The following is a 26,634-nucleotide window of genomic DNA, read 5'->3' on the forward strand; positions in this document are numbered from 1 at the left end:
AACATATTATAGGATTTACATAATGAATACATTCAGTTTCTATGACTCATGAATGTTCAATATCTGGAACAAGCTCCCAGAAACCTTTAATTAAACCAGATAATGATCTGTTTTAGCTACTATCCTAGCTTTTATTTTTAGCATGTTTTTATTTTCTAATCTTTAATGTTTTTATGTTTTTATAACTGTTAATTATTTCTTAATGTTCTTTTGCATTTTGTCCCAATGTTTCTGTAAAGCACTTTACACATATGTTCACTTACAAACATAACAAATAGAGCTAGTCCAACTACAATCACATAGTTAGTATTCTAACAAATTAACACATCTACTTTATGTATTGTCCTGCATTACAATAGCTTGTCTATAAGTCAAATTATTTTCGATCCCATGCCTATTGTGCATTCTAAAAAGAATTGTAAAAACGCTAAACATTGATAAATGTAATGCAGGTTTTGCTTTTTCTAACAATTTAGCCACAAAAAGCAAAAGACACTGGTGATGGACTCTCTGTTTACAGGGATGGGGTTCGACTCCCTGCAGTGTCCTTGTTTATTGTTAAGGCTCATCCTACACTTCCCAAACAACACATTTCTTTTGATAACTTTTCATCACAAAGGACTTAAGATACTACTGACATAGCGCCCACAGAAAACAGGAAGTTGTTGTAAATTGACCCTCATAGAAGTGCTTTAAAGGATGCCCCACATGTTCTCAACAGGTCATTTCCAGCGCCACACGCTCCAAGCAGAAAATTCACTCTAACTGTTGCGTGCAGTTTCCGACTTTCACGGGAATGCACGACAGCGGGTTCTCGGACGTGCGCGTTCCCCCGACATGCACGCAGGGGCGAGGGCCCTTTCATAGCTGCGTGCAGCTCTCGTTAGGGCCCGAGCACGAAAGTGCCAGGACCCAACGGTGTCCTGGCACGAAGTGCAAGGAACCTATTGTTTTTCTGCAGATTATTATTCTTTTTCCGCTGCAAGAACGCGTTTTTGACGACCTTAGCCATCCCCAAAACTCACGAAAAGTGGAGTATGCGTCAGAACTGGTGGGAAATTCAATATTCTGGAGTGACTGGGCTCGGGTGTCTCCAGGGGGCTCCATAGCGCCCCCTAACGTACGCAGTTTTTCCGAGAAAGTTTCTTCGATCTTCACGAAATTCAAGTATGTCATTGCTCACGCCCTCATACCTGGATTAAATGATTTTGAGATTTCTCCGGCAAACAGGAAGTCAGCCATGTTGGACTTCCTGCGTGATTTTAGAATTTACGAACGCATATTTGAAGACTTTAGGATGCACAAAAATTCATGAAACTTTACACACACATCCAAACTAGTAATTACTTAATTTTAGTGGTGAAATTTTGCTTGGGCGTGGCATGTTGGCTCTCTTGCGCCCCCTTATGTCTTTCAGATTTTGAACATACCTTTAGGTGCTCGGAATCTCATAAAATTTGGCAAAATGATAGACACCTGTGAACTTTATGTAACTGCATAGCCATTAGGCTCAGTGTGTTTTTATTCGGCTCTATAGCGCCCCCTAACGCATTGAAATTATAACTTTGTCAAAATTGATCCGATATTCATGAAATTTGGTATGCATATCCCACTCATCATTTGAAACATATTCCTCATTGGGTTTCATTAGCCCCGCCCACCCAGAAGTCGGCCATATTGGATTTTTATGTCATTTTTGCGTTTTATTGGCCGCGTACTTTAACGAACTCCTCCTACAGATTTGATCATATCGAGTTGATATTTGGTCAGGACCATCTCAAGACCTTGAGGATGAAAAGTTATTAAAATGGTGAGCGTTCACTTAACGAGCGGACCGTGGCGTGGCGGCCATTTTGAGCCGCCACGCCACGTGGCGGCTCAAATCTCTCGCGATCTGCCCCAAATCTCTCAGGTATGATGTTGCTCCAGTACTGATGACATGTATATGAAAAAATATACTCATACTCAATGAGCTCCGCCCACCCAGAAGTCGGCCATATTGGATTTTTATGTCATTTTTGCGTTTTATTGGCCGCGTACTTTAACGAACTCCTCCTACAGATTTGATCATAACGATTTGAAATTTGGTCAGGACCTTGAGGATGAAAACTTATTAAAATGGTGAGTGTTCAGTTAACGAGCGGACCGTGGCGTGGCGGCCATTTTGAGCCATTCGCCATGAAACAGGGAGTTATTGTAACTCAACTGTACATAGTCCGATCTGCCCCAGATTTCTCAGGTATGATGGTGGTACAGTCTTGAGGACATGTATATGAAAAATTATACTCATAGCCCCGCCCTAAGACGTTAGCCCCGCCCCCTTTCATATCTCATGAACCGTTTATAGTAGAGTCTTGTGGGATGTGTCATATCACTCAGCAGAGAGTTCCTGTTTTATTTGTTAAGGGTAGCCCCGCCCCCTACACATTAGCCCCGCCCCCTTTCATAACTCATGAACCGTTTGTCGTAGAGTCTTGCGGGAGGTGTCATATCACTCAGCAGAGAGTGCCTGTTTCATTGGTAAATGTTATGCCCGCCCCCTACACATTAGCCCCGCCCCCTTTCATAACTCATGATCCGTTTGTAGTAGAGTCTTGTGGGAAGTGTCATATCACTCAGCAGAGAGTTCATGTTTCATTGGTAAATGTTATGCCCGCCCCCTACACATTAGCCCCGCCCCCTTTCATATCTCATGAACCGTTTAAAGTAGAGTCTTGTGGGAGGTGTCATATCACTCAGCAGAGAGTGCCTGTTTCATTGGTGAAAGTTATGCCCGCCCCCTACACATTAGCCCCGCCCCCTTTCATAACTCATGATCCGTTTGTCGTAGAGTCTTGTGGGAAGTGTCATATAACTCAGCAGAGAGTTCCTGTTTCATTGGTGAATGTTATGCCCGCCCCCTACACATTAGCCACGCCCCCCTTCATAACTCGTGAACCGCTTGTCGTAGAGCCTTGCGGCAGGCGTCGTGGCGCTCGTCAGAGTTTTGGTTTCGCGTCGGTCGGCGTCCCGCCAGCAACCCCGACCCGCGAGCAGGGGCGAGGGCCCTTTCATAGCTGCGTGCAGCTCTCGTTATTATTATTATTTTGTATTTATTTATTTTTTCTTCTTTTTTCTCACGTTGCCTCTCAACTGCTCACAAACATCATTATTATATATACCTATGTACCTTCTTCTACGTACCTTCTCACCTATTAATATTACTGTTGGTATTTTTTGCTCTTTGAATTAACTTCATTCATATTATAGTTATTGTCATTATTACTGTGATTATTGTGACAAGTTTGTCTTTGTCTGAATAGATTACTGTTATTCAGACAAAGACTGATAGTGATGATGATAGTGATAATAATGGGGATATTATTATCACTATCATCATCACTATCATTATTATTGTTATTATTATTATTATTATTATTGGCAGTAGAATTAGTGGTAGTATTGATATTGATATTGGAATTGATATTAGTATTCACATTATTAATATTATCATTGTTGGTGTTGATATTGGTATTGATGTAGGTGTTAATATTGAGATTGAAGCTAATAGTATTATTATCACAAGTGATTATTATTATTTGTGTTATTGTTTCTGACCATACTCATACAACTGTTAGAACCGGGAATATCTGTTTATTTATTTGTATATGTATATACACAGTTCACTGTTCTTATGTTCCATTTATTTATTTATTTGTATTTATTTTTTGAATAATAGATCACTATTTTGTTCATCTGGACATTTGTTATAATTGCTATTTTTGATAGTATGATTATTGATTATATGAGGATTGGGGGGATGATGGTGGTAATGGTACTAATAATCAATCGGTGCTTATCAATACTACAATTAATGAATTAATTATTATTATTGTTGCCATTGTTACTATTATTATCACTCAATCCTTCTCACCTCACACACGCCCACACACACACACACAGACACAATCAATCCACTCAACACACAACACCAACACAACCCCCCAACCCAATCTCTTGTTCTCCTGTGCGTGGTGGCGTATAGCAGTGCTGGCCTTGTGTCTGATCACTCGTGAAAGTTTACTTGGTGTGCGGTTGATGCTGCATAATAGACATGAGCTGGAGTTCTCCAGGCCCACAACCCGCAATGACAGCAAAAAAAAAGGGGGAGGGGAAGATAGCTGACTAAGATGAACAAACCCCCTCCTGTGGGTCTGTGGGTTGCCAAGCTGAGATGCAGTTGCATCTCAGCTTGTAATTACACCCTAAAGGAACAACTGGAAAACATAACGCAAAACACAAATACAGAAACCACGGTCATTTGTTTGGTGCTGCATCTTGGGGTGGGCTGACTCCGGCTCCTCTGTCCATACTTGCGCTTCCTGGTCAGACCTACCACCCCCTCACCCCCATTTCTGCCCACCCACACACACATACATGCCACGCACACACACATACATAGTTATAATTATATATGACCTTCAAAATAACTTAACATTTTTTTTTTCTTTATTATTGTTATTATTTACTTATTTATCTATCTCACTTATTATTGTAAGTGTTGGTATTATTATTGTTATTGATGTTATTATCATGACCATCATCATCATCATCATCTTTATTATTATTCATATTATTAATATATATGTGTATGTGTATATACTGTATTATATCGATATATTTTACTCATTTATTTTCTTTTTGTTTTGTTTTTGTTCCCCCTATGCTATGTATGTGTTTAAGAGTAGATATATGTCATATATGACCATCTAGCCTCAATCAATACCACACCAATTATCCACATCACACACACACACACACACACACACACACACACACACACACACACACACACACACACACACACACATTCTTCAACCTGCTTGTATCCCCTTGTGTTGTTTTAGTTTAGTTTTGTTTTGTTTTTGTACTTTGTTATTTGTCTTTCTCTGTATAATATATTTTGATAATATAAATATATTTTTTATATATGTCCCTGCACATGTCTTCACTTGTTTTGTAATCACTTTATTACACAATAAAAAAATAAATAATAAAAACAAAGTAAACTGCACTCCCGATATTCCCGTTGTGCCGTAGTGAGGGCAGAAGGTTCGCCCATCTTATTCGACAGCGATCTCACGTTTCCCATAAGGATAGATGGTAGGAAGGGTTTAAATCTCCTCGCCCTCATTCTCACTCTCTCTTTCACCTTAGCACCGGCTCTCACCCCTCTCCTGTGTGTCCGCAGCTCCACTGGGATGTCTGATGGTTTTGGTTAGGCAAAGTTACCAAGCCCAATCAGCTGATCGCGGGTGTAGGTAATCATAAACAAAGTAAAAGTAGTCCAAAATAGTCCACAAGATATATATACAAAAAACAGGGAAAGGTAGAACGAGAAAAATAGAAGAAATCCAGAGAAAAAAGCCTATGGAGAGAGCTGCTGTGAAGGCTGCCTTTTCAAGCAGGTGCCATGTTGTGTGTGCACGGAACGCCTCAGCAACACTTCCAAGCAAACATAAGGTGCTTATTACAGGTCCATATCCATATTTTCAAAGGTGGAAACAGTAAAACAGTAGCCATCAATAAGTACGCCTGTTTATATTATCTCTAACAACACTTCCAAACTGACATAGGGAGCTTTTCAAAAAAGGTCTGCATTTATAAATGCTAAATGTAAGATGAACAAAGTAAAACAGTAGCCATCAATAAGTAGGCCTGTTTGAGTACTCATAAAACAGATCTGTAGTCTTTGTATTTTCATAAAAATAGCATTACATGCCTCAATCAGGTTACTTACTTCTGTAAAACCACCACATATCTCAGACGTCAGTCATTTTGAGCCTGCTTGAGTCAGTGAGAGAAATTATACTGCCTTGTTTTTTCAATGTCGACATGGTTTGGCTCATATGTAGTACGGGCAATCCTGAGACACTCATGCAGCTTCTCACTGGTCATGGAACAACGTGCTCTTGTTTTGATGGCATTCATGTGAGAAAAGCTGGACTCGCATGTATAAGTAGAGCCAAACATCATCAGTATTAGTAAGGCCAGTTTCCTTAATGTGGGGTACTGATGCTGGCTAACATGTTTAGATCAAAAGTCCACTGCACCCTCACACTGCAAGTGCTGCTTTAAAGCAAAGGAGGACTGCATATCAACCACTTCCATCTGAAAGGTGCCCTCATCCATAAAAGGCATTACCTCTTTTACTTTTGCACAGAAGTGTGCCTCAGGTTTGATGGAGAACGGATCACGAGCAAACTGCGGTACCTCAATGGGAATGCTGAAGCCTTGGAATCTCGCAGTGAAGTTCTCAGTCAGTTTTGTCATAAAGTCTGTCATGACGGGTGTTACGTGTGCTCCAGGTACGGTGCTCATGAATGCACAGAGTTGTGGAAAGTGCAGCAATTTGGCTGCCATTAGGTCTGTTGTGAAAATCGGTAGCTTTGTTTTGAAGGCACAAAGCTTCTCAACCAAATCAGTGATAGACTTTTCCCGCCCCACTTCCAGATTCAAAGTGTTCAAATGTCCAAAAATGTCACTCAGAAAGTAGACTTCTGCCATAAACTGTTCATCCAACATGCACTCCAAGAGGTTTGATGACCGTTTGTGTTTACATGTACGGAGGAAAGACAAAATCTCCTGGCGGAGTTTACCGGTCCAGAACTTTTCCTTTGCTGAGCCATCTGATATCGTTATGGATGAGTAAGTCAGTATGGTCTGCACCCATGTCAGCAAGCAGCAGATGGAAAAGGCCATGTTGTAAGCTGGAGGTTGAGCGTATGAAGTTCACAATGTTCATGATAGTGGCCATGGTGATTTTACAGCTCTGGAAAAAATTAAGAGACCACTTCAAAATTATCAGTAAAATTAAAATGTTTGTTTTATTCTATAAACTACTGACAACATTTCTCCCAAATTTCAAATAAAAATATTGTCATTTAGAGCATTTATTTGCAGAAAATGACAACTGGTCAAAATAACAAAAAAGATGCGGTGTTTTCAGATCTGGAATAATGCAAAGAAAACAAGTTCATATTAATTTTTAAACAACACAATACTAATGTTTTAACTTAGGAAGAGTTCAGAAATCAATATTTGGTGGAATAACCTTGATTTACAATCACAGCTTTCATGCGTCTTGGCATGCTCTCCACCAGTCTTTCACATTGCTGTTGGGTGACTTTATGCCACTCCTGGTGCAAAAATTCAAGCAGCTAGGCTTTGTTTGATGGCTTGTGACCATCCATCTTCCTCTTGATCACATTCCAGAGGTTTTCAATGGGATTCAGGTCTGGAGATTGGGCTGGCCATGACAGGGTCCAGATCTGGGGGTCCTTCATCCACACCTTCACTGACCTGGCTGTGTGGCATGGAGCATTGTCCTGCTGGAAAAAAACACTCCTCAGAGTTGGGGAACATTGTCAGAGCACCAAAGAAGCAAAGAAGAGCCAGGCTAAATGACAATATTTTTATTTGAAATTTGGGAGAAATGTTGTCAGTAGTTTATAGAATAAAACAAAAATTGTAATTTCACTCAAACACATACCAATAAATAGTAAAACCAGAGAAACTGATAATTTTGAAGTGGTCTCTTAATTTTTTGCAGAGCTGTAGATCGCCGCTGAGCTTTGCACACAACACGGACTCATGAATGATGCAGTGTAAAAACACTATGACACTGTGAAAGCCGCAATTCTGCGCGCCTATGAATTGGTGCCAGAGGCTTATAGGCAAACATTTAGAGCCCACAAAAAGTCTGCCTCCCGAACTTATGTGGAGTTTGCAAGGGATAAGGGAAATCTCTTTGACAAATGGTGTTCTGCTTATAAATGTGAAGATTTTTCTGCCCTTCATGAGTTGATGTTGTTAGAAGAGTTTAAGAAATGTTTGCCTGAGCGCATGGTTGTGTACTTAAATGAACAGAAGGTAAAATCTTTATCTGCTGCAGCTGTTATGGCAGATGAGTACGTGCTTACGCACAAGGTTACGTTCACTTCTTCTTCTTCTGATAAACCTTGTTTCGCTCCCGCTGCTTCTTTTGATAGTTGTCCTAGCTGAGCTCCTCTTGTGCGTAAAGAGGAGAGAGAGTGTTTCTATTGCCACAAGGCAGGGCACGTCATTGCAAATTGTTTGTTGTTGAAGCGTAAGGAGCAACAGCCGTCTCCGGCTGTGCGCCAGCCCAAAGGCATCGACTTGATTAAATCAGGGCAAATTGGAAATCCCACAGACCCGTGCGATGACGATAGTCCTGATCCCTGTTTCAGGCCATTTATTTTAGAGGGCTTAGTGTCGTTAAACGGCGAGCCAGGTGATCATCGTCCTTTACAGATTTTGCGTGATACTGGGGGTTCCCAGTCTGTCATTCTTGCTAATTCCTTACCATTTTCCGAGCAGTCTGCTTGTGGCTACAGTACGATGCTCAGTGGAATTGAAATGGGGTGCGTTCCGCGGCCAGTGCATAGGGTACATGTGCAGTCTAGATTAATAAGCGGCTTCTTCTCCGTAGCGATCTGCACGTCTGGGGGATCCCCTTCAGGGCGACGCCTCCGGACCGCCCTCAGGGGGATGCCCTCAGTTTCCCGCCATTTGTGGTCCTGCCTCCGATACATCACCGCTGATTATCCAATCACCAGCCTAATGTTCCACTTGTCAAGATTTAAAAGCCTGCTGTGACTAGGCTATGGCGGGCAGTGATTATGATTGATCTGTCCCCCGTGCCTCTCGATTGTTTCTGTGAATTGTTAACTAGAATATTGTGTACAGGTCCAACTGGAGTCAGTAGACTTTAAATTGTGTAAGTTAACTAGTCTGATGTACTCTTTTGTCTATTTTTTATTTTTGAGTATAGGAAGTCGTTTAGTTGTCTGTTTGTTAGGGATTATTCAGGGATAGGGTGTGTGCTTTTGCTTTCTCCTTTTCGCACCACCCGAAACCCTCGTTTTTGGTTATTATAATTCAAACCATTGTACGCTTTATTTTGCTTTAATTTCATTCACGGCAATAAAACAAGTGATTGCCTCATAACACCAGCTGTATGTTACTTACTTCACCCCTACACCACCTCTGGGTTGTAACACTGAGCCATGTCGGTACAATCAGTCGATTCGTCCACAGCGATAGACAAAATGTCTGCTTTTTTTAGGTTTTCCAAAAGCTTACTTGAGACATCTTTTGCAAGTAGCTCCACTCTTCTAGGAGCTGATATGTCCGAGAGAGGCACTTTTTTAATGGATGAAGTGATGCTTTCCTTATTTTTTTCATCAACAACCATTTCATCAATAACAGCAAGCATCTTTAACTGTTTCTGACTCAGTAAAAGGCCTCTTCTGTCTGGTTAGTGTCCATTTACACGTAGGGATGCTATCATGGCTCTCTCTTGTTCCGTGCAAAAGCGACCAAAAGCCACTTGACTCCGTTGAAAATATGTTAGCAGTCCTTATAGTTTCCTTCTCCGTTTGAACACTCGGGAAAACTGGTAGAAAACGAGCCGTGACTTGTCTTTTAATGCCGCTTCACGTTTTATTCCTTCATCACAACAATGCATTCGTTGCACAATAAACACATCGGTTTAGTACTTGTTGCGGCTGATAAGGTAAATAAATACTCAGCAGTCCATTCACTCTGGAACTGCCGATTTTCAGCATCAACTTTACATGTCTTTGGCTTTGACAGAGACATTTTGAAGCTTGTTAGCTTGTTATTAGCTTGACGCTGGCAGGCGGCAAACCCGAGGCCGTCACCGTCAGTGTGCGCGAGAAACGTAACGTGACGTAACGTAAAGACGTATCCAAGACATACAGGAAATGGTTCAGATGTCTCAAAGCAGCTCAACATAGATCGGCATAGATCATCAGAAAAAATGAAAAGGGCCCGGGGGCCGCTAGTTGAATAGGCCTGCTCTGTGGACTATGTCGGTCTGAAATATCTTAACAAAAGATGAACATTTTTGGACATTTTTGATGACATTCCCATCAGCCTCAGCTGTACTTTATGTTGAGTACTACATTTTAACATGTTAACATGGTAAATTAAGATGATGATGAATAGAATTGTCATTGTGAGCATGTATATGCTACACAAGCACAGCCACATTGAGCATGGCTGTGGACCGGTAGTCTGGTTAACCCAAACCAACATGTTTTCCGTAACCTTTCCAAGTAGTTATTTTAAACCAAACCATAATCTTTACCAGGAGGGGGTCATAAGAGTCATTTTTTATTTGAAATAATGTTGTTCTGCTGATATGGGAGCAAACACATAATTGGTGCTTTTTAAAGGCTAACAGTAACAACATATTGTTGCCTGTTTAGTTTTGGAGGACTTGCTGGAAATCATTCAGCTCTGAAACTTCCTGTGAAACTGCATGGTATGAATGACACTAATGCTAATAATAATACTGCATATTGATATGTGCTTGCATGGAATCACTTCATCAAGTTAAGATCCTCTTAAAGACAACTACTGGAGTGCTGCACATGTGATCATATCAACCTATCAGAGGTGGACAACACTGATTTCATTTAATAACAGGCAGTATGATGATGATACATGTTCAGTATGTATATTGGTCTAACCCTCTCATGTGCATTCATTACCCACAATGCTCTGTGTGGAGGATGAGGGGTAGATGAGGCCCTTTAATTATCCCGTGGCACACATCAATCATGTGTCTATAGGACCTTGCGAGCCACAGAAAGGCAGACGAGACAAAAATCCATTTGACCTGTCCGGGACTAAATTAATTATCCAATTACTCCTTTCCGAGTGACTGTGCTGCCCAGATAACTTAGGAGCTATTTACAACAGACTGCCTCACCAAGATAACATAGGGCCGGTCGCCGTATAATCACTTCACATGGTAAACGATCGGCACAAAACTCCTGAGACTGCCAAAAAAGTCCCCAGACCTCAGAGAAGTCATCAGCATATTTTACTTTTTCTCTCAGTGAAACTGAATCTAGGGTAAGGAACAAAAGTACACTAAAAAAACCCTAAGAAACTGAAAATAAGACAATCCGGAGGTGAAAATTCACTTCTTTTGTCACTCATTTGCTCTCATGTCCATCTCCGAGCTGTGTTCAGCCAGTTGTTTCATTACTATTGCAGCCATCCATTTTGTTTTTATCTTGCCCAATGCCCTGAGGAGGGGTGGGGGGGTGGGGTGACTGCAGGAGCAGGTTTTTTTGTGTCTAAAGCCCAATTACATCCTCATCACCTTGGCGAGAGGAGGAGCAGCTATGTTTTAATCCGGAGTTTTCACCACAGCCAAGGACGGCGGCCAGTAGGGAGATTTATTAGAGTTCTGGAACAATGTTGATGGATCAAAAATGCTCCACCAGATATCGCCACTCCACACGGACAATACCTCTCCCCTTATTGTCCAGGAGTAAGCATATTTTTCTCTAGAAAAACAAGGAAAGAAGGAGCTCCACAAATCTTTTAGCTGCTTGGAAACAAGTGTCAAAGGCTGCTGTCTGTTATCAGTCATTTTCTTGCGTTTGCTGATGATAATAGATGTCCTTGTGCCCTGCCTCTCTTTGTCTTTATGTCTTACTTTTCTTTATCTCCACAATTTCAAGAGACAAACCTGCCTCAAGGGACATTTAAGTTTCACAGAGAATCACTAAGAAAAAGAATGGACTTTACATACTAAAGACAGAATGATGAAAACTATATAACAAGCGAGCAGTAATCATATTTAAGCTGGACCTCTCCCAATCACATGGGAGGAAGAATCTATTCAGTGTGTGATTGCTTGACATGAAGCTGGAAAAAGGGAGCTGTAAGATCAATATGGCATGTCAGTGGCCTGCAGGCCTGACGAAGTCACCCTGAGGCCCAGCTCCATAGATGAGGGATGGCGGCGAGTGGTGGCATGAAACTGCAAAACTGCAAACCAGCTCGCTCCACGACTAGCAACATCAGAGCCAATGTCAAACAGAGGTCAAATACAGAAACATGATTACTGTTTTGAACCGCCGACCCCTCCAATGCTCTCCAGCACTGATGTGTATTCATGACTGCCAAGGAAAAAGAGGCAAGGCCAGTGTGTGGGAAACACACACACACACACACGCACACACACACACACACATTATAGAGTAGTTAATCTGCACTTTGATGGGTTGACCCTTTCATAGTGCTGTGAGGCAGGAAAAAAAGACACAAGGAGGGTGACCCTGATCATAACCCTGACCTCTCCTTTGAGACTAGAGGCAGAGGAAGAGCAGGATCCATGCATAAAAGAACAAACTGAGGCGTTCGCTCTCCCTCTCTGCCCTCCAGTGTCCACACAAGATGCTTTGAGTCCAGGCCGCCACCTGGAGACACCGCTGACTGGCTTCATCCACGACATGGGAGACAGTCTCACGGTGGAAATGCTCAGGGAAGCGGTTGTGTGCTGCTCTTTATCTTAGGTGGGGTAGGTACAACAGACGTACATTTGCCGAACCAACATCTTAGTCTTCATCCTTGAAGTCTTTTCTCTTGTAAAACTGAAAAATGAAGTTCGACACTTCTCATAGTGGTTCTCCACCCTCTGGCCTCCAGGGCAGTTCTGAGCCCTGAGGATGAGGAAAAGAAGACATGGCAATTGTAAACAGACTTGGACAAGCCAAAGGTGAGATGTATGCCGATGGACAATAGGACGATATATAGTAAAGTAATTCATGTCAAAATATGACAAATACAACAACATGAAAATGGTAGCCCAGGTAAAAAATCTGCCAGTTAATATCATGATGTTGTGACTAATCCTCCATAAACTATAAACTAGTTAGTCAGACTAAAAACAAGCTGTTTAACATCTAAGTTTGCCAACTTGACCTATGTTTGTGTCCTCGGCCTCTCTGTGGAAGATCGGATGCCTCACACAGAGATCCTTTCCATGACCAACTCCATCTGCATGGAAGCATCACTGGCAAAAAAACATCTCCGCTGGATAGGGTATACTATCCACATGTGCGACCACCGCTTGCCCCGCCAAGCCCTCTATGGGCAACTCAGCAACGCAAAACGGGCTGCTGGCGGACAAAAGAGGCGCTACAAGGACTACGCTAAAGACCTCCTCAAGCGCTGCAACATAAACCCCACCCATCTGGAACATATGGCACTTGATAGGTCAGCCTGGCAGGTCACCTGTGTCAGAGCGACCAAACAAATACACCACACCACCCAACCGAAAAGGCGTGCCCAACGACACCAGCGAGCAGCCGGCATTACAACAACTGGGCTCTCTTGCCCCATCTGTGGGCGAGTGTGTGGCTCACGCATCGGCCTCCACAGCCACATGAAGTGGCACCAGCGCCAACGGCGCTGAACCCCAACCCCCCCCTACACCCTATCCCAACCCCCTGGAGACACCGTCATCATCGGACACGATGGACAGCTAAGAAAGAGATTTTTGTGTCTACCAGTGAGATTCCTTTACAACTTCTGCATACACAGAAAGGCGTCTTGGCTTCCAATTGCAATTACACTTTTTCACTCTGACTTTTACCGGTTTGATGAAGCATAAAGCATTCAGGTCCCTTCTGCATGGGAGTGACATTGGCTCAACAGGACGAGCATGAAGGGAGAGAGAGAGAACCAACTGGAGACTCTCTTTTTTGACGGAGAGCAAACACAGTGGCAGTGCTATTCAGACAAGCTGACACATTCCAAATATTCAGTAGGACTGACAATGCTGTGTTGTTGCGAAGCCTGTTCCTCTTGTTACCTTGGAGGACTGTTACTCAACCCCCCCACTGGCCCTATCTCTGAGGCCCGGCTGGCACAGCTCTGAGTGAATTAATGAGTGAAAGCAGCTCCTGTAGCGAGGATGCCAGAGCGTGTTACGGCTGCAGCCGGATGCAGGTAAGCGGCGGTGAAGGCTGCAGTCTGCTTCAATGAGGAGCACTCAGAGTGGGGGGAGCTGGAGAGGAGGATGGGCGGTTTGAAGGGAATAAAGTTGATACCTGCACCTCCTGCAAACACCACCTGTGTGTGCAAATTAACAACATAGGGTTCAGTAGAGCACCAAACAATGGATCTTTATGCTCAGAGCAAAGCTGAACACTTCATTTACAGCAGAGTAAGGACCACGGGATGATATATGGCTTACAGAAAACCAGCTGTCATATAAAGTTAAATAATCAGTCAGTTTAATTTGCCAAGTACAAACATAGAAGGAATCTGACTCCGGCTTTTATGCATCTCTCCGAATGTAATTACACAGAAATAGAAGAGTTTGTGATGTCAGTGGACTATCAAAGTATGAAAATACTCTCACAATGTAGAAGAGAAAAGGTTTTTGACACTAAGAAACTGGTTTTGTCATCTTTTCTATGGTCAGCTACATTAGTCAGGTCATATGTGCATTGAAACAGGATATGCTAGCTGTAATCATTCCTCCTGTCCATACTGACCATATAAAGATCCCATCCTAATGTACTTTAAATGTAAATGATGAGGATAAAATCCATAACCTTTGTACTGCGCAAAAAAAATACAATCCAAAGTTTATCTGATGCTAATATCAAGTGGATATCTTACATAGTTACAGTGTTATTAGGTCCAAATCCCCCTTTCTGTTCACAGTCTTTCCTTGCTGAGCTAGGGTAGAGGGATATTAATTAAAAAGACTAACTTTGTTAGATAAAGTCTTGCCACTCAGATGAGGGAGTTACATCGTACACAACCACATTTAAAATGTCAGCCTCATTGCTTTGTACTGTTCTGTATATATCTGGTGTTAGCAAGACTTAGAGTGTGTGTGTGTGTGTGTGTGTGTGTGTGTGTGTGTGTGTGTGTGTGTGTGTGTTGAATATCGAGCAGGTGTGTGTGAGCTTTAAAATGAGGGGGGGGGGCGGCGGAAAGAGAGAGACAGATACTAGTGAATGTGGTGAAAGAGGCAGGACAAGATGCTTTGCAGAATGAAACAGGGTGTTGTTGTAAAGGAGAGTGTAGCAGCCTGAGTGTGTTCCTGTGTGTGAGAGCGTCGGGTTGAACAGATATAATCAGTGTGTGTGGATGCAGAGGTAATAATAACTCCACATGGGGGAAAGCTGGAGAAGTGAATCTATCTCTGTCATGAAGACGTGGAGCAATCAGGAGAAACCTCAGCCAGCAGATAAAGAAGCAGGAGTTTAGAGTTCAGGCACAGGGAGTGGATCACCTGTGTGGGATCTACAGCCAGGGAGGAGCAGACGGGCACGGGGTGTTACACAGAGAAACGTGCCTCTAAAAGTCGTAATATCATCTAAATAACTAAGTTCTACTATCTATTATGTGATGAGCGTCCCATGTGGCTTCTACATACATGGGTATCAAGTAGCATGAGTCCGTCCCTCATGTCAAGCACTGACATGAATTGAATGAATTTTTCTGTGTTGGGCTGAAATTTGGCTAAAAGGTGCCCTTTGATAGCCAGTCACTCTTAGAATAACCAGTACCAGTAGTCTTTAAAATTATTTTTAAGTAAGTAATTAAGTAAGGGCTACATTAAGCAAGTTAATAAGTTAGGCCAATTATATCAAGCAACATGCACGACACACTGCTTAAATATGTCCAAAATGAAGTGATGCCCTCTAGTCCATCAAAGTCACCAAAACACTATTTCTTTGTTAAGACAGTTCATTAATTCATTTATTTATTTATTTTTTCATTGCGATTTATTTTTTCTTTATTTTTTCATTGTGATTTATTTTCACCATTTACTTTGTTTCTCTTTATTTTATTTTTTTATTTTTTTATTAGGGCCCGAGCACGAAAGTGCCAGGACCCAACGGTGTCCTGGCACGAAGTGCAAGGAACCTATTGTTTTTCTGCAGATTATTATTCTTTTTCTGCTGCGAGATCGCGTTTTTGGGACCTTTTCCATCCCCAAAAACTCATGAAAATTGGAATATGCGTCAGAAGTGGCGAAAATTGCAATATTCTGTAGTGATTGGGCTCGGGTGCACCAGCGGGCTCGATAGCGCCCCCTATAGAAAGCAGGTTTCCAGAAAAAGTTACTTCGATCTTCACGAAATTTAAGTATGTCATTGCTCACATCTTCAATGGCACATTAAATATTTTTGAGATTTTTTCGGCCAACAGGAAGTCAGCCACGTTGGACTTCCTGCGTGATTTTAAAATTTACGAACACATTTTTGAGGACTTTAGGATGCACCAAATCTCATGAAACTTTACACGCACATCCAAACAGGTAATCCCTTTGATTCAGTGGTGAAATTTTTTTTGGGCGTGGCATGTTGGCTCTCTAGCGCCCCCTTATGTCCTTTTTGCCTTTGAACATCCATTCGTATACCTTGGCATACTCGTAGACGCATGAAATTTGGCAACATGATAGACACCTGTGAACTTTATGTAACTGCATAGCCATTAGGCTCAGTGTGTTTAGCCGGCTCTATAGCGCCCCCTAACGCGTTGAAATTTTAACTTTGTCAAAGTTGATCCGATATTCACGAAATTTGGTATGCATATCCCACTCATCATTTGAAACATATTCCTCATTGGGTTTCATTAGCCCCGCCCACCCAGAAGTCGGCCATATTGGATTTTATGTACGATTTCCCAATTTTTTCGTTTTATTGGCCGCGTACTTTAACGAACTCCTCCTACAGATTTGATCATATCGATTTGAAATTTGGTCAGGACCATCTCAAGACCTTGAGGATGAAAAGTTATTAAAATGATGAGTGTTCACTTAACGAGCGGACCGTGGCGTGGCGGCCATTTTGAGCCATTCGCCAGTTATTGTAACTCAACTGTACATAGTCCGATCTGCCCCAGATTTCTCAGGTATGATGGTGGTACAGTTTTGAGGACATGTATATGAAAAATTATACTCATAGCCCCGCCCTAAGATGTTAGCCCCGCCCCCTTTCATATCTCATGAACCGTTTATAGTAGAGTCTTGTGGGATGTGTCATATCACTCAGCAGAGAGTTCCTGTTTTATTTGTTAAGGGTAGCCCCGCCCCCTACACATTAGCCCCGCCCCCTTTCATAACTCATGAACCGTTTGTCGTAGAGTCTTGCGGGAGGTGTCAAATCACTCAGCAGAGAGTGCCTGTTTCATTGGTAAATGTTATGCCCGCCCCCTACACATTAGCCCCGCCCCCTTTCATAACTCATGATCCGTTTGTAGTAGAGTCTTGTGGGAAGTGTCATATCACTCAGCAGAGTTCCTGTTTTATTGGTTAAGGGTAGCCCCGCCCCCTACACATTAGCCCCGCCCCCTTTCATAACTCATGAACCGTTTGTCGTAGAGTCTTGTGGGAGGTGTCATATCACTCAGCAGAGAGTGCCTGTTTCATTGGTGAAAGTTATGCCCGCCCCCTACACATTAGCCACGCCCCCTTTCATAACTCATGATCCGTTTGTCGTACAGGCTTATGGGAGGTGTCATATCACTCAGCAGAGAGTGCCTGTTTTATTGGTTAAGGGTAGCCCCGCCCCCTACACATTAGCTCCGCCCCCTTTCATAACTCATGATCCGTTTGTATAGTAGAGTCTTGTGGGATGTGTCATATCACTCAGCAGAGAGTGCCTGTTTCATTGGTGAAGGTTATGCCCGCCCCCTACACATTAGCCCCGCCCCCTTTCATAACTCATGATCCGTTTGTCGTAGAGTCTTGTGGGAAGTGTCATATAACTCAGCAGAGAGTTCCTGTTTCATTGGTGAATGTTATGCCCGCCCCCTACACATTAGCCACGCCCCCCTTCATAACTCGTGAACCGCTTGTCGTAGAGCCTTGCGGCAGGCGTCGTGGCGCTCGTCAGAGTTTCGGTTTCGCGTCGGTCGGCGTCCCGCCAGCAACCCCGACCCGCGAGCAGGGGCGAGGGCCCTTTCATAGCTGCGTGCAGCTCTCGTTATTATTATTTTTTCCCCTATTTATTTTTCTCTATTTATTTATTTATTTATTGATGTTTATTATTATTCCTATTCTATTTTTTGTATTCTTTTATTTCTATTTTCTAACTTTATCTCTCATTAGGGCCCGAGCACGAAAGTGCCAGGACCCAACGGTGTCCTGGCACGAAGTGCAAGGAACCTATTGTTTTTCTGGGGATTATTAGGGCCCGGGCCCGAGCACGAAAGTGCCAGGACCCAACGGTGTCCTGGCACGAAGTGCAAGGAACCTATTGTTTTTCTGGGGATTATTAGGGCCCGAGCACGAAAGTGCCAGGACCCAACGGTGTCCTGGCACAAAGTGCAAGGAACCTATTGTTTTTCTGGGTATTATTCTTTTTCTGCTGCAAGAACGCGTTTTTGACGACCTTAGCTATCTCCAAAACTCACCAGAATTGGAATATGCGTCAGAAGTGGCGAAAATTGCAATATTCTGTAGTGATTGGGCTCGGGTGCACCAGCGGGCTCGATAGCGCCCCCTATAGAAAGCAGGTTGCCAGAAAAAGTTACTTCGATCTTCACGAAATTTAAGTATGTCATTGCTCACATCTTCAATGGCACATTAAATATTTTTGAGATTTTTTCGGCCAACAGGAAGTCAGCCATGTTGGATTTCCTGCGTGATTTTAAAATTTACGAACACATTTTTGAGGACTTTAGGATGCACCAAATCTCATGAAACTTTACACGCACATCCAAACAGGTAATCCCTTTGATTCAGTGGTGAAATTTTGCTTGGGCGTGGCATGTTGGCTCTCTAGCGCCCCCTTATGTCCTTTTTGCCTTTGAACATCCATTTGTATACCTTGGCATACTCGTAGACGCATGAAATTTGGCAACATGATAGACACCTGTGAACTTTATGTAACTGTATAGCCATTAGGCTCAGTGTGTTTAGCCGGCTCTATAGCGCCCCCTAACGCGTTGAAATTTTAACTTTGTCAAAGTTGATCCGATATTCATGAAATTTGGTATGCATATCCCACTCATCATTTGAAACATATTCCTCATTGGGTTTCATTAGCCCCGCCCACCCAGAAGTCGGCCATATTGGATTTTATGTACGATTTTTCCCAATTTTTGCTTTTTATTGGCCGCGTACTTTAACGAACTCCTCCTACAGATTTGATCAGATCGAGTTGATATTTGGTCAGGACCATCTCAAGACCTTGAGGATGAAAAGTTATTAAAATGGTGAGTGTTCACTTAACGAGCGGACCGTGGCGTGGCGGCCATTTTGAGCCATTTGCCAGTTATTGTAACTCAACTGTACATAGTCCGATCTGCCCCAAATCTCTCAGGTATGATGGTGCTCCAGTACTGATGACATGTATATGAAAAAATATACTCATAGCCCCGCCCCAAGACGTTAGCCCCGCCCCCTTTCATATCTCATGAACCGTTTATAGTAGAGTCTTGTGGGATGTGTCATATCACTCAGCAGAGAGTGGGTTAACCCTAACTCAACTGTACATAGTTCGATCTGCCCCAAATTTCTCAGGTATGATAAGGGTCCAGTCCTGATTATATGTAAATGCAAAAATATAGTCATAGCCACGGCCCCTACACATTAGCCCCGCCCCCTTTCATAACTCATGATCCGTTTGTAGTAGAGTCTTGTGGGAGGTGTCATATTACTCAGCAGAGAGTGCCTGTTTCATTGGTGAATGTTATGCCCGCCCCCTACACATTAGCCCCGCCCCCTTTCATATCTCATGAACCGTTTATAGTAGAGTCTTGTGGGATGTGTCATATCACTCAGCAGAGAGTGCCTGTTTCATTGGTGAAAGTTATGCCCGCCCCCTACACATTAGCCACGCCCCCTTTCATAACTCATGATCCGTTTGTCGTAGAGTCTTGTGGGAGGTGTTATATCGCTCAGCAGAGAGTGCCTGTTAAGTTGGTGTTGTTATCCCCGCCCCCTACACATTAGCCACGCACCCCTTCATAACTCTTGAACCGCTTGTCGTAGAGCCTTGCGGCAGGCGTCGTGGCGCTCGTCAGAGTTTCGGTTTCACGGTGCCTGGCCGCGTCGGTCGGCGTCCCGCCAGCATCCCCGACTCGCAAGGGGCGAGGGCCCGTTCATCGCTGCTTGCAGCTTTAATTATTATTTTTCCGCTGGTAGATCGCGTTTTTGGGACCTTAGCCATCCCCAAAAACTCACCAAAAGTGGAGTATGCGTCAGAACTGGTGGGAAATTCAATGTTCTGGAGTGACTGGGCTCGGGTTTCTCCAGGGGGCTCCATAGCGCCCCCTAACGTACGCAGTTTTTCCGAGAAAGTTTCTTCGATCTTCACGAAATTCAAGTATGTCATTGCTCACGCCCTCATACCTGGATTAAATGATTTTGAGATTTCTTCGGCCAACAGGAAGTCAGCCATGTTGGACTTCCTGCGTGATTTTAAGATTTACGAACGCATATTTGAAGACTTTAGGATGCACAAAAAATTATGAAACTTTACACACACATCCAAACTAGTAATTACTTTATTTTAGTGGTGAAATTTTGCTTGGGCGTGGCATGTTGGCTCTCTAGCGCCCCCTTATGTCTTTTAGATTTTGAACATACCTTTAGGTACTCGAAAACTCATGAAATTTGGCAAAATGATAGACACCTGTGAACTTTATGTAAATGTATAGCCATTAGGCTCAGTGTGTTTAGCCGGCTCTATAGCGCCCCCTAACGCGTTGAAATTTTAACTTTGTCAAAGTTGAACCGATATTCATGAAATTTGGTATGCATATCCCACTCATCATTTGAAACATATTCCTCATTGGGTTTCATTAGCCCCGCCCACCCAGAAGTCGGCCATATTGGATTTTATGTACGATTTTCCTAATTTTTGCGTTTTATTGGCCGCGTACTTTAACGAACTCCTCCTACAGATTTAATCAGATCGAGTTGAAATTTGATCAGGACCATCTTAAGACCTTGAGGATGAAAAGTTATTAAAATCGTGAGTTTTCACTTAACGACCGGACCGTGGCGTGGCGGCCATTTTGAGCCATTCGCCAGTTATTGTAACTCAACTGTACATAGTCCGATCTGCCCCAAATCTCTCAGGTATGATGGTGCTCCAGTACTGATGACATGTATATGAAAAAATATACTCATAGCCCCGCCCCAAGACGTTAGCCCCGCCCCCTTTCATATCTCATGCACCGTTTATAGTAGAGTCTTGTGGGATGTGTCATATCACTCAGCAGAGAGTGGGTAAACCCTAACTCAACTGTACATAGTTCGATCTGCCCCAAATTTCTCAGGTATGATAAGGGTCCAGTCCTGATTATATGTAAATGCAAAAATGTAGTCATAGCCCCGCCCCCTTTCATAACTCATGAACCGTTTGTCGTAGAGTCTTGTGGGAGGTGTCATATCACTTAGCAGAGAGTGCCTGTTTCATTGGTGAATGTTATGCCCGCCCCCTACACATTAGCCCCGCCCCCTTTCATAACTCATGAACCGTTTGTCGTAGAGTCTTGTGGGAGGTGTCATATCACTCAGCAGAGAGTGCCTGTTTCGTTGGTGAAGGTTATGCCCGCCCCCTACACATTAGCCCCACCCCCTTTCATATCTCATGAACCGTTTAAAGTAGAGTCTTGTGGGAGGTGTCATATCACTCAGCAGAGAGTGCCTGTTTCATTGGTGAAAGTTATGCCCGCCCCCTACACATTAGCCACGCCCCCTTTCATAACTCATGATCCGTTTGTCGTAGAGTCTTGTGGGAGGTGTTATATCGCTCAGCAGAGAGTGCCTGTTAAGTTGGTGTTGTTATCCCCGCCCCCTACATATTAGCCACGCACCCCTTCATAACTCTTGAACCGCTTGTCGTAGAGCCTTGCGGCAGGCGTCGTGGCGCTCGTCAGAGTTTCGGTTTCACGGTGCCCAGCCGCGTCGGTCGGCGTCCCGCCAGCATCCCCGACGCGCAAGGGGCGAGGGCCCGTTCATCGCTGCTTGCAGCTTTAATTTTAATTGTATTTGTATTTATTTATCTATTTATTTATTCTTTTTCAATTCCTTTTCTGTACTTATTTTATTTTCTCTCCTAATATAAGTATAAATAAACTATTTTATTTTTCCTCCGTGTACATTTATGTATTCCCTGGGCCAATGGACGAAAAATATTAATTTCTTCTTATGGAACAATGTATGGACATTGTGGAGATGCCGAAGCTCACGGACTGCCTCCTAAGAACACTTGTGACCCTGTTGTGTCATGTCAAATCATGTGCTTGTGCTGTACCAATGGACCTGTTGAAAGGAAATAGAAGGAAGTTAAAAAGACAGTTCATTACGCTCATGGAGATCCAACAGCAGACCCACCAGTATACCAGATGACATGTCTATGTGGGCATTCGGATTTTTACCCAAGTACATTTTCCCATGTGGGTTGCAAATGGTATCAAAGTGGGCTTCAGGTTTTGCCCATCGTCCTCAGGCCCTACTGTATAATATAGGGCAGACTGGTTGATATTGATTGGTGATCATCATCCTGCATCATAAGCACTACGTGGAACCACGTGGAGAAATCGAGTTGGGGACTGACAGCAAGTCATGCAGACAACACATCTTTTTTATTATCCTTTCACTGTGATTGATCAAGGAAGATTCTTGCACAGCTTACTGCTTCCACAGCCTATAGGAACCGCACCAGTTCACTTAGATGCAGGCTTACATAACGTTTCAAGTGGTCTGGTTATTTGGTTCACAGTTCTTCTATTCAATTGACAGCTTTTACACCACCATAAGCGAACCAATCCACACTGGCAAACACACCAGAATTCATTTGAATCAGAATCAGAATCAGAATCAGAATCAGAATGGTGTTTATTGCCAGGTGTAAGAGGTATACACTAGGAATTTTCTTTGGTTTTTGTTGGTGCAAGTCAGACAGTATAATAACAAAGAAATAGATAAAACGTTAGAATAAAATAAGAATAAAAATTTACAATTTACAAAATAAGCTATAAACAAAAATAAACATGATATAAACAGGTGCAAATATTGCCGGTGTGCAAACAAAACAATCAGGTATCAAAGGGCGAGAGAGGGAGAGAAAGGGATACTGTAGGGGGTGGTATTGAGAGTGTGTGTGTGAGGGAGAGACAGTCACAGGGGGGCAGAGGGGCTGTTGGAGAGCCCCACTGCCATGGGGAAGAAACTGTTTTTGTGGCGTGAGGTTTTGGTCCTGATAGACCTTAACCTCCTGCCAGATGGCAGAGTCTGGAATAGATGGTGTCCGGGATGGGAGGGGTCGGCCACAATCTGCCCTGCCCTCCTTAAGGTCCTGGAGGTGTACAGCTCCTGGAGGGAGGGAAGGTTGCAGCCGATCGCCTTCTCTGCAGCACGGATGACCCGCTGCAGCCTGGCCTTGTCCTTGGCAGTGGCAGCGGCGAACCACACGGTGATGGAGGAGGTGAGGATGGACTCGATGATGGCCGAGTAAAAGTGCACCATCATGGTCTGTGGCAGGTTGAATTTTTTCAGCTGCTGCAGGAAGTACATCCTCTGCTGGGCCTTACTGATGTGGGAGATGATGTTTAGCTCCCACTTGAGGTCCTGGGCGATGGTCGTGCCCAGGAAACGGAACGACTCCACCGTGTTGACTGGGGAGCCGCGCAGGATGAGGGGGGGGGAGCGGGGCTGAGTTTCTCCTGAAGTCCACTGTCATCTCCACTGTCTTCAGAGCGTTCAGCTCCATGTGGTTCTGGCTGCACCAGGATGCCAGATGGTCAACCTCCCATCTGTAGGCAGACTCATCACCCTCGGAGATGAGACCGATGAGGGTGGTGTCGTCTGCAAACTTAAGGAGCCTGACAGATTGGTGTCTGGAGGTGCAGCCGTTGGTGTACAGGGACTTCTCAGTAGCAGTGGGGAGAGAACGCAGTCTTGGGGGGCACCGGTGCTGATAGTCTGGGTGTCGGAGACTTGCTTCCCCAGCCTTACGTGCTGACTCCTGTCTGTTAGAAAGTCTGTGATCCACCTGCAGGTGGAGTCAGGCACGCTCAGCAGGGAAAGCTTGTCCTGTAGCAGAGCTGGGCTGATGGTGTTGAATGCGGAGCTGAAGTCCACAAACAGGATCCTGGCATAGGAGCCAGGGGAGTCCAGGTGCTGGAGAATGTAATGAAGGGCTAAATTTACTGCGTCATCTACAGATCTGTTGGTTCTGTAGGCGAACTGCAGTGGGTCCAGCAGGGGGTTGGTGATAGTCTTTAGGTGGTGGAGCACAAGGCGTTCAAAGGTCTTCATTATAACAGAGGTCAGAGCGACGGGTCTGTATTCCTGAAGACCTGTGATCCTTGGCTTCTTGGGGACCGGGATGATGGTGGAGGCTTTGAAGCAGGCAGGCACCCTGCAGATTTCCAGGGAGTGTGTGAAGTTAGGTGTGAAAGCTCCCTCATACCCCGGCCAGACCGCCCGCAGCAGCAGAGGAGGCACACCGGTTCCCACTCAACCTCATCAACCTCTTCATAAAAGCCTGGTCTCCACTCCACTACGGCGCCAGATAATTCCATCTCATGCGGTAGAGCATCCCGTTTCCTCTTTGTAGATTTTCGAGTTTAAGCTTTTTCTAGTGTTCACTTTTGCGCAGTACTTACCAGTGTCTTTTTGTCCTCCTGTCAGATCCTTCGGTCTGCCTTGCTGCTGCTGCTTCCGCGTCCTCAGTGACTGTGTTCCCATGTGCTTGGTCCTCATGGTCCAAGTCCTCCGAGCCACGAGCCGACCAGCTCCCTGCCCTCCTGCTCGCGTTTTTGCTTCGTTGTTAATAATAAACTTTCTTACCTTTTTTCGTACCTGTGCCAGTCTCTGCTTTGGGTGGGTGGGTATTTCTGGCATAGCACTCAGCTGGTTTAAATCCTGCCTAAAAGACAGGGACTTCTTTGTGTTTATAGGTAATTGCAAATCTGAGCTGAACAAAATCACATGCGGAGTTCACCAAGGCTCCATCTTGGGGCCTCTTTTGTTTAACATCTACATGCTCCCACTGGGTCAGATTTTTGATAACAACAAAATAAATTACCATAACTATGCAGACGACACACACATTTACATAACTCTATCACCAGGAGACTACAGTCAGATACAAGCACTGAGTGAGTGCATTGAGTCAATAATTGGATGTGCCAGAATTTTCTTCAGCTGAACAAAGACAAAACTGAGGTCGTAGTTTTTGGAGCCAAATAGGAAAGATTAAAGGTTAGTGCTCACCTACAATCTGTAATGTTAAAAAGCTCAGACCAAGCCAGAAATCTTGGTGTAGTCATGGACTCTGACCTGAGCTTTAACAGCCATATTAAGACAATTACAAAGACAGCCTTCTATCACCTGAAGAATATAGCAAGAATTAGAGGACTGATGTCTCAGCAGGATTTGGAAAAACGAGTCCATGCATTTATCTTCAGCCTACTTGACTACTGTAACGGCGTCTTTACTGGTCTTCCTAAAAAATTCATCAGACAGCTGCAGCTGATTCAGAACGCTGCTGCTAGAGTCCTCACTTAGACCAAGAAAGTGGATCACATCAGTCCAGTTCTGAGGTCTCTACACTGGCTCCCTGTCTCTGATTTCAAAATACTGCTGCTGATTTACAAAGAACTAAATGGTCTAGGGCCAAAATACATCTCTGATCTTCTGCTATGTTCTGAACCATCCAGACCTCTCAGGTCATCTGGATCAGATCTGCTTAGTGTCTCCAGAATCAGAACTAAACATGCAGAAGCAGCGTTCAGTTTTTATGCACCAAATATTTGGAACAAGCTCAGGTCATCTGGATCAGGTCTGCTTAGTGTCTCCAGAATCAGAACTAAACATGCAGAAGCAGCGATCAGTTTTTATGCACCAAATATTTGGAATAAGCTCCCAGAAAACTGCAGGACCGCTCCAACTCTGAGTTCTTTTAAATCAAAGCTTAAAACATTCCTGTTTGCTGCTGCTGCCTTTAATTAAACCAGATAATGATCTTATATACTGCACTAGAGCTTTTACTCTTGTGTGTTATATTCTATTTTAGCTTCTATCCTAGCTTTTATTTTTAGCTTGTTTTTATTTTCTAATCTTTAATGTTTTTATGTTTTTATAACGGTTTTAATTATGTCTTAATGTTCTTTTGCACTTTGTCGCAATGTTGTTGAATGTTTATGTAAAGCACTTAGAATTGCCCTGTTGCCTTGCCTTGCCTTGCCTTGCTTTGCCTTGCCTTGCCTTGCCTTGCCTTGCCTTGCCTTGCCTTGCCTTGCCTTGCCTTGCCTTGGGATCCAACTGAAAAACAAAACCTAACAGAATGATCTCGCCAATATGGACCCCGCAGAGACTGAGAAGCTTCGTCAACTTTTTTCCTCTCAAGGACACTTGGACAACACGAAAGAGTCCTGCAACAGATAATGGACACGCTGACTAATCTTTCGACCAACATGTCTCAGCTGGGCGGCCGCATAGATCAGGTTTCCACACATCTCTCCACGTTGGCGACTCCAGGGTCACACCTGGAGCGAGGTCATACCTGGAGCGGGATCACACCGGGAGCGAGGTTATACCTGGAGCAGGGGTAAACTTGGAGCGGGGTTTCACCTGGATCTGGATGTCTCCGGTATTGTGGCTGCATCTGCTACCGCGTCCGGTGCCTGCTTGACACCAACTGCTACCATCATTAATTAACTACGTCTGTACGAGGGACTACCAATGCTAACAAGGGATTACCAACACTTAGTGACAATGTGGCAGCCTGGAAAATAACACTTCTCGGTCACTGCCAA

At 43.8% G+C, this 26,634-nt stretch overlaps 1 long non-coding RNA gene across 1 annotated transcript in view; it reads left to right on the forward strand.

Annotated features, from left to right (window-relative positions):
- Positions 1-26,634, forward strand: part of LOC141779815 (uncharacterized) — a 648,874-nt gene that overhangs the window by 107,208 nt on the left and 515,032 nt on the right. The gene's annotated exons all lie outside the window — the stretch shown is intronic.

This window comes from Sebastes fasciatus, chromosome 12 (genome assembly GCF_043250625.1).
Source record: "Sebastes fasciatus isolate fSebFas1 chromosome 12, fSebFas1.pri, whole genome shotgun sequence".
Classification (NCBI taxonomy): Eukaryota; Metazoa; Chordata; class Actinopteri; order Perciformes; family Sebastidae; genus Sebastes; species Sebastes fasciatus.